Source organism: Parasteatoda tepidariorum, chromosome X1 (genome assembly GCF_043381705.1).
Source record: "Parasteatoda tepidariorum isolate YZ-2023 chromosome X1, CAS_Ptep_4.0, whole genome shotgun sequence".
NCBI lineage: Eukaryota > Metazoa > Arthropoda > Arachnida > Araneae > Theridiidae > Parasteatoda > Parasteatoda tepidariorum.
The window spans coordinates 79,165,910-79,183,035 of record NC_092214.1 but is presented as its reverse complement, the minus strand read 5'-3'; the positions used below and the strand labels follow the sequence as shown (position 1 = coordinate 79,183,035).

The 17,126-nt window shown below is 28.4% G+C and overlaps 1 protein-coding gene and 1 long non-coding RNA gene across 2 annotated transcripts in view; both read right to left on the bottom strand.

Annotated features, from left to right (window-relative positions):
* LOC122270994 (uncharacterized) overlaps window positions 1-12,247 on the bottom strand; it is a 28,584-nt gene extending 16,337 nt beyond the window's left edge. Inside the window, exons 1-4 of the long non-coding RNA XR_006226094.2 lie at window positions 5,482-12,247; window positions 4,727-4,773; window positions 3,036-3,092; window positions 2,286-2,358 (exon numbers count right to left, since the gene is read on the bottom strand). This is a non-coding gene — a long non-coding RNA (uncharacterized lncRNA). The remainder of the gene's footprint in view (window positions 1-2,285; window positions 2,359-3,035; window positions 3,093-4,726; window positions 4,774-5,481) is intronic.
* Window positions 1-17,126, bottom strand: part of LOC107452560 (protein-lysine N-trimethyltransferase SMYD5) — a 126,377-nt gene that overhangs the window by 20,947 nt on the left and 88,304 nt on the right. The gene's annotated exons all lie outside the window — the stretch shown is intronic.

Below are 17,126 nucleotides of genomic sequence, written 5' to 3'. Positions count from 1 at the left end.
ATAAACCGAACTAACGCTCTAACTATTTTTAAAAGTACTTCAATTTCACATACACAAAAACTCACTCATAAATAATATTTTGCAAAGAAATAAAGAATTATCATTACTTGCTCTTATAAAAAAAATTATTTTTCTGACATTACAACAAAACTTACAATTATTATTTATATTTTATGCTATTTTATATTATTTTTTATATTTTATAAATTTATATTATTTTTTACTATATATGATTTTCATAAATAATTTACTCATTGCAATTGAGATTTTATATTTAAATAATTTCTAGATTATAAAATTCAAGATTCAAAGCAAAATTCAATAAATTTGTAAAAATGTTGTTGTGTTGTAAAACGTTTTTTAATAACAACAAATATTTTAAAACTTCCTACACTAAATTTTATTACGAAAACTAATTATGAGAATTCCTTTTTATCTGTCTTTTGATACGTATGCTTTTTTTCTCTTTCAGTAATGAATATATATACTACTTTAAAGAAACAAGATTGATACATTTTTTAGGCGATACAAAAAAACATTAAATCATTATTTTAAAATAAAGTAAATGCTTCTTTCATTGCAATAAGAACATGGAATTTAAAAGTAGATAAATTTCTTTGTAATTTATTATAATTATTTTTTAAAAACTCATATGGAGAGCGATAATTTCAATATAAAAAAAAGAGAATTAATTTTTACATAATTAAAAAAATATATAGTCTTTTAATTTATGATCTTTGAATAAAAAAATTGCAAGATCCGGAACTCAACATTCCACCGAAGTTCCGAGTAGGACCGAACCTACAACAACGTACCTTTGAGGCGAACGCTCTAACCACTACACCACGACTCTTGTACCTGACAAAGAAGATTTAAATTTAAATCATGTGTTTTTACGTTATTATGTTCGTTACATGACAAGTTGTAACAAATTTTTACTTTATTCAGTATTTTGGAAATTCTTTAATTTCATCTTAGTTTAGTTTCATAAGAATTAAAACTCATAGTTTCCTTGTCAGTTATTGACAATGAGCAGACTCAATATTATCAACAAACAAATATTTATCTCCAGTTTAAATAAACAAAAATAATTATAAGTATTTAAAAATAGAATACAAATTGTAATAAAAATCTACACTGTTCAGTTTATTCAAATTTAAGAGAGACGTAAAATAATATCCTTCTTGGGCACTCACATTCTTTTTTAGAAACATTTTTACCATTGAATTTACGTTTATAATCCCAAAAAATTAACGTAAACATAACTATGCAACAAAGCGTAACTTTTTCGTTAATAAAACGTTTTTAAAAATCGGTAAAAAAATGAGTAAAATGTACACGTTAATATAACGTATTTTTAGTACTCATTTTTAACGAAATATTTAAAGGGAAAATTGATAGCGTTAAAATAACGTCATTTTAACGCATACGTTTTAACGAATGAAGAAACGGTGAAAATCATCACGTGAAATTGACGTAATTTTAACGTTAAGTCCAAAACCTTATACCGAACGAACATATTTTTAACGTTTATTTGCCCCTTCATGCTGCATGGGTAGTTAAATAATGTGATTATTGAACAAAATAAAAAAAAAGTCACAGCAACATTTTATCTTGCTAAAAAAACATGAGACTTGTTGCAATCAAAAGCAAAAGCATAAATAGAAATAAAGTTCTTGTCTAAAATTTATCAGTGTAAACTAATTTGCATTTTATTATGATTTTACTCATTTTTTTAAAATATTTTCAAAATAATATACATAATACATATATATTATAACAGAACATAGCACTTAATAACAACTATGTAATAATTTTTAAATTCACATTTGAATATTATGAAAAGAAATTTACTTTAAAATAACATATAAGCTATGATAAAATCAAATCATTTGACTAAAAAATTTCTTTCCCTCTAACAAGTAATTCTATAGGCCTAATTTTTAAAAAAACATAAAAAGCTAAAATTTTAGGAAAGTACTCTTGAAAATCAAAAACAGGTATTTTGATTTAAAAATTTTTAGATTAAAAAAAATATATATATTCCCTTCATTTCCTTATAAAAATTTTCCTTTAAAATTATAAACAATTATTTATTAATAATCTTAAAATATTATTTCAATGATACAAATTATTGTAGAAGAAATTATTAAAAATACAGTTCTACATATAGAATATAAAGTAAATTTTCTAATTTCGCTATGAATTTATAAAATGGATTCCACAAATTATAGAATATAAAATGGATACTGCTGAGTTAAAATGTAGTTTTAACATGTTCGTACCTTCTTTTCTGTTGATGGCTATTCTAGTTCTTCCAACAGTTTTCATTCACACTCTCCAGTCAGAATTTCCAGACTTTTCATGAAAGGAAGAAAAATAATTAGAATATGAACATGGAAAAAACTGTTAAAAATCAACAAAATAAAGGCATTAAATTGAAAAAAAAATTGCTTTGAACTCATTTCTATACAATCTATCTAACAATAAGTTTAATGGTTACCAGCTATCTTGTACATGCACAAGGCTTATCGTAAATTATAATTAACTACTGAAGATCTTGCTTCTAAAATAATTACCATAGGCAAATATTATAAAATATAGTTCGGAATTGAAATGAGAAATTTAAATTAATTAATTTAGAATTAGATAAAATTAGATAAGTTATGATGAAATTAAATCATTTGACTAAAAAAATGTTTTCTCCCTAACAAATATAAATAATTCTAGTATGTTTAAAATTTTTAATATTAGTCTAGTATGTGTATAATATGTTTGTTAGTCTAGTGCGTGGTCAATTTTTAAAAAAGTCAAAAATAAACTAGCAAATTTTTTAGGAAAGTACTTTTGATAATCAAAAATAAGTATTCTGATTAAAAAATTTTAATTATTTAAAAAAATATTTTCTTTAAAATTATAAACAATTATTTACTAATAATCATAAAATATTTCGATAATACAAAGAATACCACAAGTTATAGAATATAAAATGGATGATGCCACTAAGTTAAAATGCAGTTTTAACATGTTCTTACCTTCTTTTCTTTTTCTGTTGATGGCTATTTTCAGTCTCTCCAGTCAGAATCTCCAGACTTTTCATGAAAGAAAAAAAATATTTAGAATATGACCATAGAAAAAACAGTTAAAAATCAACAAAGTAAAAACAATGAATTGAAAAAAAAAACTGCTTCTAACTATTTTCTATACAATATATCTGACAATAAGTTTGTTTACTATCTATCTTGTATATGCTCAATGCTTATCGTAAATTAGTATTAACTACTGATGATCTTGCTTTTAAAATAATTACACTAGGCAAATGCTATAAAATATAGTTCAGAATTGAAAGGGTTAATTTCTAGGACAAGTTTACATCTTAAGTAAAGAATAGAATTTTAAGTCTTAACTTATTATGCATCTTTTTCTAAAATGGGGTAACATGTGTGTTTAGATAAATGCTTCCTAATATGTATAATAAAATTACATTATCAAATCAATCAAATATTATAAATGACAATTATTAAGAAATTATAAGTTATAATTCTTTTATAACATGATGTAGTATTAAAGTGAAAAATTTTCTTTTTTAAATTTTGTTTTCTAATTCAAATTTAGAAAAAGAATAAGATATGAATAAAAAAAATCAGGCATAACAGACATAGAAGTCTATTCGAATTACAGATACTAAAATAGTCCAATATTACTTTTGTCCGGGTTACCCTTAATTTAAGAAATAAAATTCCTTGACTTTTCCATTATAATTTCAAAAAATATTTAGATTAATTTTTTGCACTACATAGTAATCATCAGAAATATATATACAGTGTAACGTCCTATATCAATACCTCCTAGAATAAGGAAGNTAAGCTTTGTTTACCTTAGAGGTCAATTATACGGAAAAATCAAATATACGGACTTCGGGAAGTCCCGCCGATTCCGGATACGCGACTTTCCACTGTACATTCAACAGTCAATTAAAGTTACTTTTTTTTACGGAAAATATATCAAGTATAATGCTATTTTAAAAATAAAATTTCAATGGGTGAAGGTTCAACAGGAAGAGATTTGAAATAAACAACCCTATAAATCTTAAGACAGAGAACGAAATAATATATTAAGAAAAAGATAAATAAGATTAGATAAATAGTAAAATTAGCACAAAAACTGGAAAAAAAATTTTTAAAGTAGTCAGTCATCAGATTTTATCTGTTATTAAGAAAATGTTATTATTTAATACAGAAAACTTAATCCCATGAAGAAAAAAAAAATTATGCTGCAAATATCTCTATACGTAAAAAGAACTTTGAATGTATTTCCACAAAAAATAATCTTATATTAAATAATTTTAAAAAATGCAAATATGTTACAGTAGATTTCTTTCATGGGATAATAAAGTAGATGTTTATCTTAATTATTTTTAACTTCATTGGCTACCTAGTGCTAACGTGAATTTTGGAATGAATTATATTTCAGGTTTATTGTCTGTTTACCTAAAATCAAATTTCCTGACAATTTTGTACACAAAGATATGGGCCAATTTTTTTTTTACCATTCGTTATAAATGTACTTATTAGCTAGCAAACCAAAAAAAAAGGTTTTTCAAAAAAAAAAAAAATTAAAAAATTTTTAAAAAATATATTTTTTTAACAGTAAAGTAATAATCTAATTTTATGAAAAATTTAATCTTAAATTTTGCTCTTAATATAAAGATTTGAGATGTTCTTACCTTTTATCTTGACCTTTCTTCCAAAAGATTTTTTCTTCCAGCATTTCCTTCCATGCAAAAAAATAAAATATAACATTAATAAAAAACAATTACAAAGCAAACTTAGAAATACTGTTTTCCCAGTTAATTGACTTTAAAAATGTTCGAAAAAATTTAGAAGTTAAAGCAAATGTGAGAAGATTTTTAGATTGTTAACCGTTTTTAATTTAAAAAACTCTAATCAGAAAATTACTAAAATTAAATTGTATGATAAATGAAAAATTATAAAATTTTAATACCATTTATTATTTTTTTAGTGGTCAGAAAAATATTTGAAGAAAACCTCTTAGGTCTGATCAGAAGTTTTATTTGAAACAGCAGGTGAAACGCGCCGTCAATACATAGTCCTGGTAAAAATGACTACCGATTTTTCTAATAAATTAAATATAGTAATTAAACTAAGTAAATTAATTTAAATAATTATTAAATTAATAACTTTTTAAAAAAATAAAGAAGCATTTGATTTAAATAGCTAAAAAATCATTTTTCTATAGTTAGGATTAATGGAACTTGCAATTCATTTTAAAACTAAAATGGTAACTTACATGCTAATCATACGAAGAAACATTCTTGCAGAATATAACTATTATGAAATATAATTGCTAAAAACTAAATAAAGATAATAAAAACAAACTACTAGTGAAAAGCTATTTAATGAATAAATAAAAGTGTACTGAAATATAACATGAGCTATAGAATAAAAGATTGTTACTTACTTGTCCTTGCAATAAAACAGAAATGAGACCCCTTTTGAAGTTGGGGACCATTTTCATCATTTATCCCCTTTTTTTCAAATTTCTTGGCGACCATTGATTCTTTTGGCCCGTGGCATAACTGCAATGACCACCTGGTTGAAAGAATATTTCTTAGAATGGGGAGGGGGGTTTAAAGTGCTAAGCGTTCGCTATCCCCTCTCTTTTTCCCTTAACTTGAGGGAATCGAAACAAGGTCACTTAAATGATTCTTTTTAAAAATGCGAGACAGTAAGATGTCTTCAAATTAAGATCAATATATATTTTAAAATTATTAAAAACAATTTCTGGTGTTATAAAGGAAAAATAAATTAAATAACCAAAACTTTTAGTTAACTGCCGACAATAAACGAACTCACGGAATTAAATAATTGCATTAAGTCAAAACTTATTTGTGTTCTTTTTATACTTATACACTTGGAAATAATGCTTACATGAATGTTTTGATTTGCTGCGCAGAAAAATAAAATCCTTTTTCTCTATAAGATTAATATGTATTATTAATATATATTATTAATTCTTTCTGTTGAGGAATTGTTCCATACGAAAATTAAAAAAAGAAAACAGGGAGTGTCTGCCTCCCCCCGCTTCCGATCACCTAACCACGTAATTGTTTCTCTTAAATCCTTGTTTTATTTTTCTTCCCTTAAAAAGCAATATTTTAAACTGAAACACAGAACATTTTGCTTTTAAAATGTACAAGTGTAGTACCACCTCAACTTGAAAATAATCATCAGCACTTTAAAGAAAATTTAATCTAAGGAATACAGATTGTGCATCACAACAATAAAACAAGAAAAATTGCAGAGAAATTATTTTATTTGCTGACGAGAATTTTAACAATTCAAACTGAGAACACTTTTTATCGTTAAGTTTATTTATTTTTAAAAATGTCAATATAACTGTTGATATTTATATCTTGCAATATGAAAATTCCTCTCTCTCTCTCTTTCGCTACTCTGAATGGAAAACTTATTCAGTTCAGTCTGAGTTTACAAAATTAAAAAATAAAGAACTCCTGACGAAAATATAAATTTTCTACAAAAATGAATAAACTGTCAGTATTTAAAATACAGTCGAATCCCGTTTTTGCAAAATTCGAAATTTCAAAGTAACTAATATTTTCCGAATCCCCAAATGTATTTCCATGTGAACAATGTATAAAAAATACCGGTATTACGAAATCAATTATCCGATTTAGCGAAGGCGAAAATGAACACCAGGTCTTATTTTCTTTGATGAACAAGTCACATTTCTTCAAAAATATTCTCAGAAATGAAATGTTTTATCACCCTTAAAATACTAATAAGTTTCAAATGTGAAAAACCTGTCAAAAAAAGAAGAATCACTGGAAAGAGACCACCCTGAGTTGACCCTTGCATTGATTCATTCATGTTTTAAGAAGTCAAAATACACATGCTTTTAAAAGAGGGAATTCTATTCAATAGAAAGGGCTTGTCAAGAATGATAGATTAGAAGTGACCACCCTTAGCAGAACAATTCCTTCCTTGAATTACAACAGACTAAATAGGGGGGGAGAGCTGTTCTAAGAGCTCAAGGTGTAAAAGGGGTGTAAACAAGTTTCAGAAAATTACCAGAGTGGTGTGCAACTTCAATAGGAGAAGGTTAGTTAAATCGGTTTGTCTGCTTTCAACGTTTGCAAGCATTTTTTTTCCTTCTTAAGCATAATGAGTGGTCAAAAGCGTAAACAATTTTCCATTAAGGAAAAACTGGAAATTATTTCAGAAGTTGATCATGGGATAAAAAAAGCTGACGTTGCGACAAAGTATGGACTATACCCATCTACTTTTTTAAAAAATCGAACGAAGTTGGAACAGCAAGTGCAATCAGCATTGATCGGATTACATAGAAAAAAGATACGACTTTCAAATTTTCAAGATGTAGATGCAGCTGTTTTTACATGGTTCCAGGATATTCGCTCTCGAAACATTCCAATTTCCAGGCCCTTCATTCGTGAAAAGGCATTAGAATTTGCACGAACTTTTGGAAACGAAAATTTTCAAGCAAGTTTTGGTTGGTTGAATCGATTCAAGGAACGTTATGGTATTGTTGCAAAGCAAATTTGTGGTGAAGCTAACTCTGTTGATTTAAAAGCTGTGAATGACTGGAAATCAGAAAAAATATCGGATGCAATTAGGTCTTATGATCCTTCTGATGTTTTCAACGCAGACGAAGCGGGAATTTTTTTCCAGTTGTTACCAAACAAAACCTTGGCGTTTAAAAAGGATAAATGCATTGGAGGCAAAATTTCAAAACTGCGTTTAACTGCTTTGTTTTGCTGCAATATGTCAGGCACTGAAAAGAGAAAAGTTATGGTTATCGGCAAATCTGCCAAACCTAGGTGCCTAAAAAATGTAAATTCACTACCTTATGATTATAGATCTAGCCGCAAAGCGTAGATGACGACTGGAATATTTAATGAGTGGCTGGTTAAGTTTGATGAAGATATGAAATGCAGACGTGCCAGCCAACCTAGCAAAATTAACATTCAGGAGTTTCCCTAACAAGAATTCAGGAGATTTCAGGAGGGGTAAAAAAAGGTGCATGGTATGCAACATTTGGCACTTCTAAGGAATTTTAAGTAAAAAATTTATTAAATATAAGAATGCAAGAAATTTTACACACTAATAGAGCAATAATTGTTTAAAAATATTAAATGGAAATAAAATAATTAAACACAGATTTAGCAACACAAAACTATATTAGGTAGATACTCTTTAAATAAATACCATTTCCTTAATAAAACATTATTCAAAAACCCGACACTGTAATAAAAATACACAAAAACTTTTAAAAAATAAACAAATTGAATAAGTATTTTATTTTAAAAAACCAATTCAATACTAATGTCTGTACAATAAAGAACCAATTATCCGGGATGCTCGGGACCATCGCTATCCCGGATGTCTTAATTTCCCGGTTTCCTGGATCGACAAAAAAGTGTCGTTAATCGATGTTTTATCAAACCCAAATTACAAGGAAAAAATGTAAACACATTTTAAAGTAAGAGAAAAAAGAAAAGCACTCCTAAATCTAAAAAGGAAAAAAATTGTAGAAAAATAAAATTTAAAAGAATAAAAAAATTTGCAAGTTTAGACAAGAAAAACAAGTTTAAAAAATAATTACGATTCCTAAATCAACTAATAAACAAAACCAATGATTAAATAACGCAATATATTTCATGGGGGGGGGGGCGAAAATAAAAGGAAAACCTATTAATCTAAATAAAAACAACACTTGAAAATTATCGAACCGAAACGATAGTTAAAAAACGGCACTAGCATAAATATTAAAACCTAGAACAAGGCAAGATCAACGGACTTAAAAAAAAAAAAAAACTAATGAAAAAATTTGGTAATACAAATAATTTTATTGAGTGCAAAATTTATCATGAAAAAGAAAAAAAAAACGTAGTGGAATCAGAAAAACGAAACTGCAATCTGCTTCATAAAATAATTGTATGCTTAAATTAATAAACAATTCTCCTTTTTTTTTTTTTTTATAAAAACGCGATTTTTAATTAAAGCAGGTGTGATTCCACATCAAGAAAAACTTGCGAATGATACCGCACTTCCAAAGAATCAGAATTTATTCAAAAGAAAAACATTTTATTTTTATTAATCGATGTCAAATAGATAAATATATTTTTCTCTTTCATCTTCTGTTCACTGATATGCATGTGCAATGCATTTTCCCCACCCCCTCGTAAATCAAACTAGCAAACGAAATCATCATGCCACTCCTTTGAGTTTAACGACCTAAAAGAGAATAAAGATCTAAAATCTTCAAGGTCGCGGAAGAAATGACGTTTCTCTGGGTAAACGGGGAAAAAAATTCTTCCCTTCCTCACATTTTCCTCTACTCAACTTCAAGGATTAGTCCAGTTTCCGCTTTTTTTTTCATATCGTTTTAGTTCAAAATGGCGGGAGAACCGAGCAAATTTTTTTTCCGGATTATCTGGATACCAGATAAATGGTTCTCTACTGTATGCATGAAAAAAAGAGTTGCAGACTTAGCTCTCCGCAATTAAGTCTTGCTAAAGTCATTGGTACATGATTTGTTGAAATTGATCCATACTTCCGTTTCGACTTAAGACATCCTTGAAATTTTTTTTTTTTAAATATACGAAGACTAAACGAATAATTGATATCACGTTGCTAGTTTACGAGCTTGTTGCCAACCGTGGAAAAATACGCATTAAAAACTATAAAAACAGCAAGATACAATATCAATTCCAACTATCGAGAGTACGAGTTTCCCCACTCCTGAACGGACGTCACTCGATAACGACATGTGACGTCATTGCATTCAACTCCACACGAAAGAAGAGGAAGATTTCACCCGCCCCCAGTGTAAGGGGGCGGGTGAAATAGGAGTGTTTTTAGAGGTAACGTTGAAGAGGGGGGAAAATAAAGCATGTTCAGCTACGCTTCAGGCAGATGGTAGTTTGATAAGAGGGGATGGAATTCAAGCTGAAAGAAAAACTTACCTTCGTACTCGCGGAAAAATTAGGTAATTTTGAGTTTGGCCGTCGATCGCAGTAAAATTCGGGAGTTTTTCAAATCAATTCCGGAGGGCGGGAGAATAACTCAAAATTCGGGAGACTCCCGCAAAATGCGGGAGAGTTGGCACGTCTGGAAATGTAAGAAAAGAAAAATTCTGCTTCTTATTGATAATTGTTCACCCCACAATGAGCCACCAAAATTGGAATGTATTCACATCGAATACTTTCCTCCTATTGTACGTCAATTTTACAACCTCTTGACCAGTGTATAATTAAAGTGGTAAAGGGAAAATATCGAACACAACTTCTGAGGCGTATGCTTGTGCAAATAGGAAACAAAGAAGCAATTACGAAACCAGATGTAAAGCAAGCAATGGATTGCTGGAGCATGGATATGATTGCTGGAGCATGGAAAGACATTAGCCAAAAAGTCATCTGTAATGGACGGAAGAAAGCAAATTTAATTTCGGCAATTGACAATGAAACAGTCAATGAAATTAATGATGTTATCATCGATTTTCAGCCTTTATGGGTACATGTGACAAAAGAAACATCAGTGCCAAACGAAGTCAGTCTTGACGATTTTCTGACTGCAGATGATGATGCTAGAACATGCGAAGCATCGACAGTGAATGATATTCTACATATGATTCAAGAAAACAAACAAAAATCACTTTTGGACAGCAGCGATGATGAAGAATGTCCAGAAGAAAACAATGTACCTACAGCTTCACAAGCCTTGGCCAATTTGGAAGCTGTAAAGAGATATTTATCGGCACAAAAAAACTTTTCAGATACTTTGTTTGAACATGTGCATAATTTGGAAAATTTTTTAATTTCTACTGGTTCTAAATCATTTGTTCAGAAAAAAATTACTGATTATGTATCTGCCTAATTAGTAAGTGTTAATAAATTCATTGCTTACATTAGTTTTGTGCGCTCTTTTAATATTACATTGATATTTTCCCAAATCTAGATTAAAAATATAATATCAAAACTGTAAATTGATTTTTCATACGAATAGTAATCCCAATGTAACGAAATAATATTTGTTAATGTTCAAAATTCGTAATACGGTATAACGAATTTTCATTATTGCGTAGAAATAGCTTCGGTCCCATGGAATTCGCTAAAACGGGATCCGACTGTATACTTGAAAAAAAATCACGAATGAACACTTAAATTTGCAATAACTTTCAAACAAATTAGAATTCAAAAGAAAATTCGTTTTAGGTTTACATATAAAAATGGCTTTTTCAGCTCATCGAATTTTAACTGTTAATTACATTTAAGTGGACAATACGAAGAAAAAAATTGGGTAAAATTACAGAACTGTATAGTATTGACATTTCTGGTTAAAAAAAAATAATTTGATAAATTTTCTATTCAAATTGTAAGGGTTTACCAGAAATTCTGGTTTTCACAAATATTGTTCTTATTACCACACATTTAGTAAAAAATACAAAACTAAACAGTTAATTTTACTGAATAAAGGCTTATAAAAAGGAAATGCTCTTAGCTAACATGATTATTTACCATATTTTACCAAAATTTAACTAACATTATAAAATTTTATTTTATTGTTAACTTAAAACAGTACCAAAACACATTGGTAAAAATTATTGAGTTTTTTGGTGTTTCCATAGAGCAAGAATTATGGTAAACTTAGCAATATTTTGGTAGTTTCGATCATACTTTTTCTCAGCTTACAGATCATCCAAATATAGTATTTTTTCTTACAAGTAAAAGAATTAATAATACTCATTATCGAATGTTAAATTTTCTCTGTATTTTTTTCTCTATAAACCATAGTAATTTCAAATCTTGTTGTTTTTGCTCAGTAAAACAAAATTTCAATTCTGTAGAGGAATTTTTGTGTCCATCAGAGTGGCTCATACGATATTTTTTAACACCAAGTGTAAAAGTTAATAATTCTCTAACAAATTATCGATTAAACATTTGCTTTATTCCATCGTAATCCTTGCACATTTCTATACAGCCCTTTGTAATTTGATGTTTCTAAATCTTATAGTTTTTGCTCTACAAAACAAAATACAGATAATAAAACATAGATTGAAGTTGGCAATGGTGCATACGGTCTTAATTTAGACACCTAAAATAGAGGCGTTTTCCACGCCCTTAGGATTTTTTAATTTAGAGAGAAACATATGGTATTGCTACGTATTATTATTTATTTACTCAAAGAATTAAGGAGTTTTCCTCCCTAAACATTGCCCGTTTATAAATTTTTCTATATAAATTAAAAATTAAACAAAAACAGAGTACATTAATTATTTTTTCATTCTGAACATTTTTGCTAATTTAAAAAATGAAATACATTTAGAAGTTTCTGAGTTAACTCATAAAAATTAAGACACTAAAAAATTTAAATGCTTGAATTACAAACAATCTAACTTTTAATGCATTTGTGTCCAGATGAGAGAAGAATTGAATTTCACTAATTTATGAAGATGCAAAATAAGAAGATTTAACAATTTCATTACCGTTAATTTTTCTTTTATAGTTTTCTTTTTATACTTTAGCTTTCATCATTATTGCACGAACACGAAATATAGTTAATTAAGTAAGCTACAAATTTATTAGATCAGTTGTTAAAATAAAGGATGGTTAAAACTGATTTCTCGCCTTATAATGTTTTTTTTCCTACACCAACTGCTTATTATTATGATTTAAAACACATGAATGAGAATGAATTTGATTTATTGGAATAATTTACAAACTCTTGACAGTTCAGATACAAAGAGTTTAAAAATCCAAAAAAGTGCAAAAAATTATGCTTTGTTGTACCTATAAAGCATAAAAAGCGAGACTCCCTCCATTTTTAACAAGTTATATTACTAATCAAATAAGACCTTAAAATTAAATCAAAAAATGTTTTTTAAAAATTAGAGTTTATTTATGTATTTATTTTTTATTTACTTTTGTAATTTCCCACATCCGGTTGAAAGATTTTTGTTAGATACATTAGAAATAGAATTTTGATCTGTAAAAGATTTTTACCATGTATTCTCTTTCGCAATCTACGAAATATGAGAATTTTGCATTTTTCTGTTACATTTTTGCTTATTTATTTCAGAAAAAAAAAATAAACAGTTCAATGAAAAGCTTATTACAAACAATTGAAAACAAAATTGGTTTTATGAAAATGCCAAATAATAATAATCATCAGCAATGTAAGGAAAGAAATAAAAACTGAAATTGATGTTAGTGGAGATCGATTCAAAAAAAAAAGAAAAAAAAAAAGAAACAAAATGTTGGAAAAGTCTAAAGTTCCTCAAGAACTCTGACCCCCAACAGGGTGGGATGAGAAATGCATAACCAGACATCGCTAACTTTTCAATTAACCATACACTAACAAAGAGAGGAAAAGGATCTTTTTTTGAAACAGCTACATTTCATCACCTACTCATCCCCCTTAAAGCAAACTGTAACTTCTTAATTCTAAAATAAAGGTCTTTACTTCTTTTAGTAACAAATATTTAAATATCATGAAGGGCACACAAATACACTTACAAACTCCTTTTTATTCCTAAATTCTATTGCATAAAATTGACAATTAAAATTCTTGTGATTCTCTTTTTGATATTGACTTTACATTTAATATATGCAGTAAAAAATCGCTAGTTCTTAAAACGCACAAAAGTGTTTGCATTACAAGCTACTAATTTTAGCGCAATCAGTCATAATAATAATTCAAATTATTATAATTTTAACGAAAACTATTAAAAACAGCACTAATTCGAGGAATTAATTATTATGATGGGTCGCTCCTGGAAGAGCAATCCCCCTGTGTAAAGAAGGGACAGTGAGTAAACTTTGTTTCTGTTTTTACGAAAATAATATTTTCATTTAAGGTTTGTACAGTAGTGTAAAGATTAAAGTGTTAAAATTCTGAGTAGGAAACTTAATTCCTTTAATTTTCTATTAAGATATGTTTATTGGAGTGTTCAAAATTGATTATACGGGGAAATTTATTTGAGCTAAGTCAAATAAAGAATTAATATGTCAATAAGGCAAAAGAATTACTTAGCGTAAATTACTCAACGTAATGTTGAATTACAAGTTCTTCAAAATAAATATTCTACAAAAAATATATGCATCAAAACATTTTTATTTTTTTCTTACTAAATAAAGAGTAAATATTAAAGTTAACTTTGTCGTACTTGTTAAACTTCTTCATTCCAACTATAATTAAGAAATTTATTATATTTAACTGTAAATAAACTAAGAATATATTACTAGATATCAGATATTATTTATATAAAATTTCATTGAAAGGTTGATTTGAACTGTTTTCTAAAAACAGAATTAATCAACAAAAAAAAATTATTAGAATAAAAAATTTAAAAAAAGTATGTGTTACTAAGAGAAAAAAAATATACTATACAATTACAGTTTTGTTGGTTAATAAGAAGATTAATGAAAGTTGAAGACGATTAAAACTACACTCTGGTGAAAAGAAAAAGAAAGAACTCAGTCTGTAAAACAATGAATTCCAAAAATTATCTTCTCTATTTTTTATTATATCATTTCGAGATGCTTTTTTATTACCGCTTATGTTATGTTTTTTTCATGACTCTTAGAATTCTTTACTTAAGATAATAGTTTTGAAGTTATTATAATCGATTAAGTTGGTCTAATTGAAAAGTGTGAACGTATGAAAACCTAGAATACAAGGGGAGATGAGAGGAGGAGATATGAGAGGGCTCCTTCCCCTCAATTGGTGACCCGGACGTGATATGAACACGCAACCTTCTGATCTGGAGTCAGAAGGTGGCGCCAGGCATGGTGCGTAGTCGCCAAAGGAATCAGCTTGATGATGTACATAGGATCGGCAACCTTGTATCCTTCCCCAGTATTTAAGAAGCTTCGAACTTTACTCTGTGCACACTCATACTTAATTTAACTTTTCTGTCTTTATCTTGTTATGTTTCAGTTAATAATAAATGTTGTTTGATTTTTGTCATAGTTGTCTTCAACTTAATATGAGAGGGTTCCTCCCTCTCAATTGGTGACCCTTGTGTTTATTATGTTTTTGAATACGCTATTATCCATTGTTTTACAATTTGGAATAACTACTTGAATTTCGTAATGTACAATTTCCTCTCTTATTTAGTCAACTGCTTTGCTTGCACTACTTAAAATTTAAACTTAATGTATAGTAATATCTTTTGTATTGTATAATGCTAGACAGAAATTTTTAAACATTATTGTAAGAGACTTTAACTAGTAGTCATTGAATTTGAATATACGGACTTTAAATGCTGTTGTATTTATTTCTTGGAATAATTTTTATAGTTCTGAAACATTCTTAGTTATGTAAATATTTATTTTTACTGCGAATATTTCCAGATATTCTCTAGTTTTTGGATTGTTCTAATATATATATATATAACTAGTTTAGTTTGTAAATTTTCATAAGTGAATCATTAACTAGTTGCTTAGTTGGTGCTACAATGACTGATAAAGATAAAACAGGAACTGAAATTCATAAAATTGGCGTTTGCTTACCTGGATTTTGGATTGATAATCCAAATCTATATTTTACGCAGATTGAGGCTAATTTTAAATTATCAGGGATTACTTCTGAATCTACTATGTATTGCTGCTTAATTTCAGTTCTTGATCAGCATATTATGCAAGTAATTGCAGACTTGGTTAGATACCCAAATTTGGAAAAGCCTTACACGGCCGTTAAGGATAGACTTATTGCAGAATTTTCCTTGTCCGAGAGTAAAAGAATTCAACTTCAGGACCTTGCACTGGGGGATTCTAAGCCGTCTGCCTTGTTGCGACATATGCGAGAATTGGCAGGATCTAATTTTTAAAATGAGGTTATTAAATCTATTTGGCTATCTCAATTACCCTCATCTATTCAGTCTATTTTAAGTGTTAGTACGGAATGTTTGCACATTTTATCAATTTTGGCCGATAAGGTTTCTGAGGTAACTAGTTTTTCTGCAACTTCAAGTTGTAAGTAGAGATTCATTTATAGAAAAAATAGCTGAAATATCTACGGATTTGGCAGAGTTGAAGAACGAAATAAAATCTATGCTTAGATATCGAAGTTTATCCCGTAGTGGTTTGCGTTCCAATTCAAATGTTTCGAAAAATTTCAAGTCTCGCACTTTGAAAGGTGAAGCAGAGAGCCAAACTGGCATAACGAAAATTTGTTGGTATCATAGGAAGTATGCCGAAAAAGCACACAAATGCATTGAGCCTTGCAATTTTAATTTAAACTGATGAGCTTTACTATTAGTGCGGTGGTGAATAGTAGTGAGAATTTAAAATTTAGCCACCGACTTTTTGTTACTGATCGCAAAACTAGGTTACTGTTCTTGGTCGATAGCGGATCTGATGTAAGCTTATTGCCTATAACATTTAAAGGTTGCAGGCCAACATCAAATTATGTGTTACATGCTGCTAACGGCACTGCTATTAAAACATTTGGTGTTAAACTTATGTCGAAAATCTGATTTTACATTTATAATTGCGAATGTTTCAAAACCAATTTTAGGCGCAGATTTCGGACGACATTTTGAATTGTTAATCGATCTTAAAAATAAAAAATTAATTGATACGAAAACGTCTTTCGCTCATCAAGGTAAAATCTTTCCTTCCTCAATCCAAAGTGTTAAAACAATTTTTGGCAATACTAAATATCATGACTTAATTCAGGAATTTTCTGAAATTACTAGAGTTAGGCCTAATTATCTCAAAATCAAGCACGATACAGTGCATTATATTAACACGATTGGTCCTTCGGTCACTTCAAAAGTTCGCAGATTGAATTCTGTTAAACTTCAAGCTGCCAAATCTGAATTTAATTTCATGCTGCAACACAGTATTTGTAGGCCATCCAAAAGTCCTTGGGCCAGTGCCCTACACATGGTTCCAAAAAGTAACTCTGATTGGCGACCTACCGGCGATTACAGAGCTTTAAATGCCTGTACTCGGCCTGATAAATATCCTTTACCAAATTTGCAGGATTTTTCTCAAAATTTGCTTGGTAAGAAAGTATTTAGCATTATAGACTTTGTTAAAGCATATAACCAAATCCCCG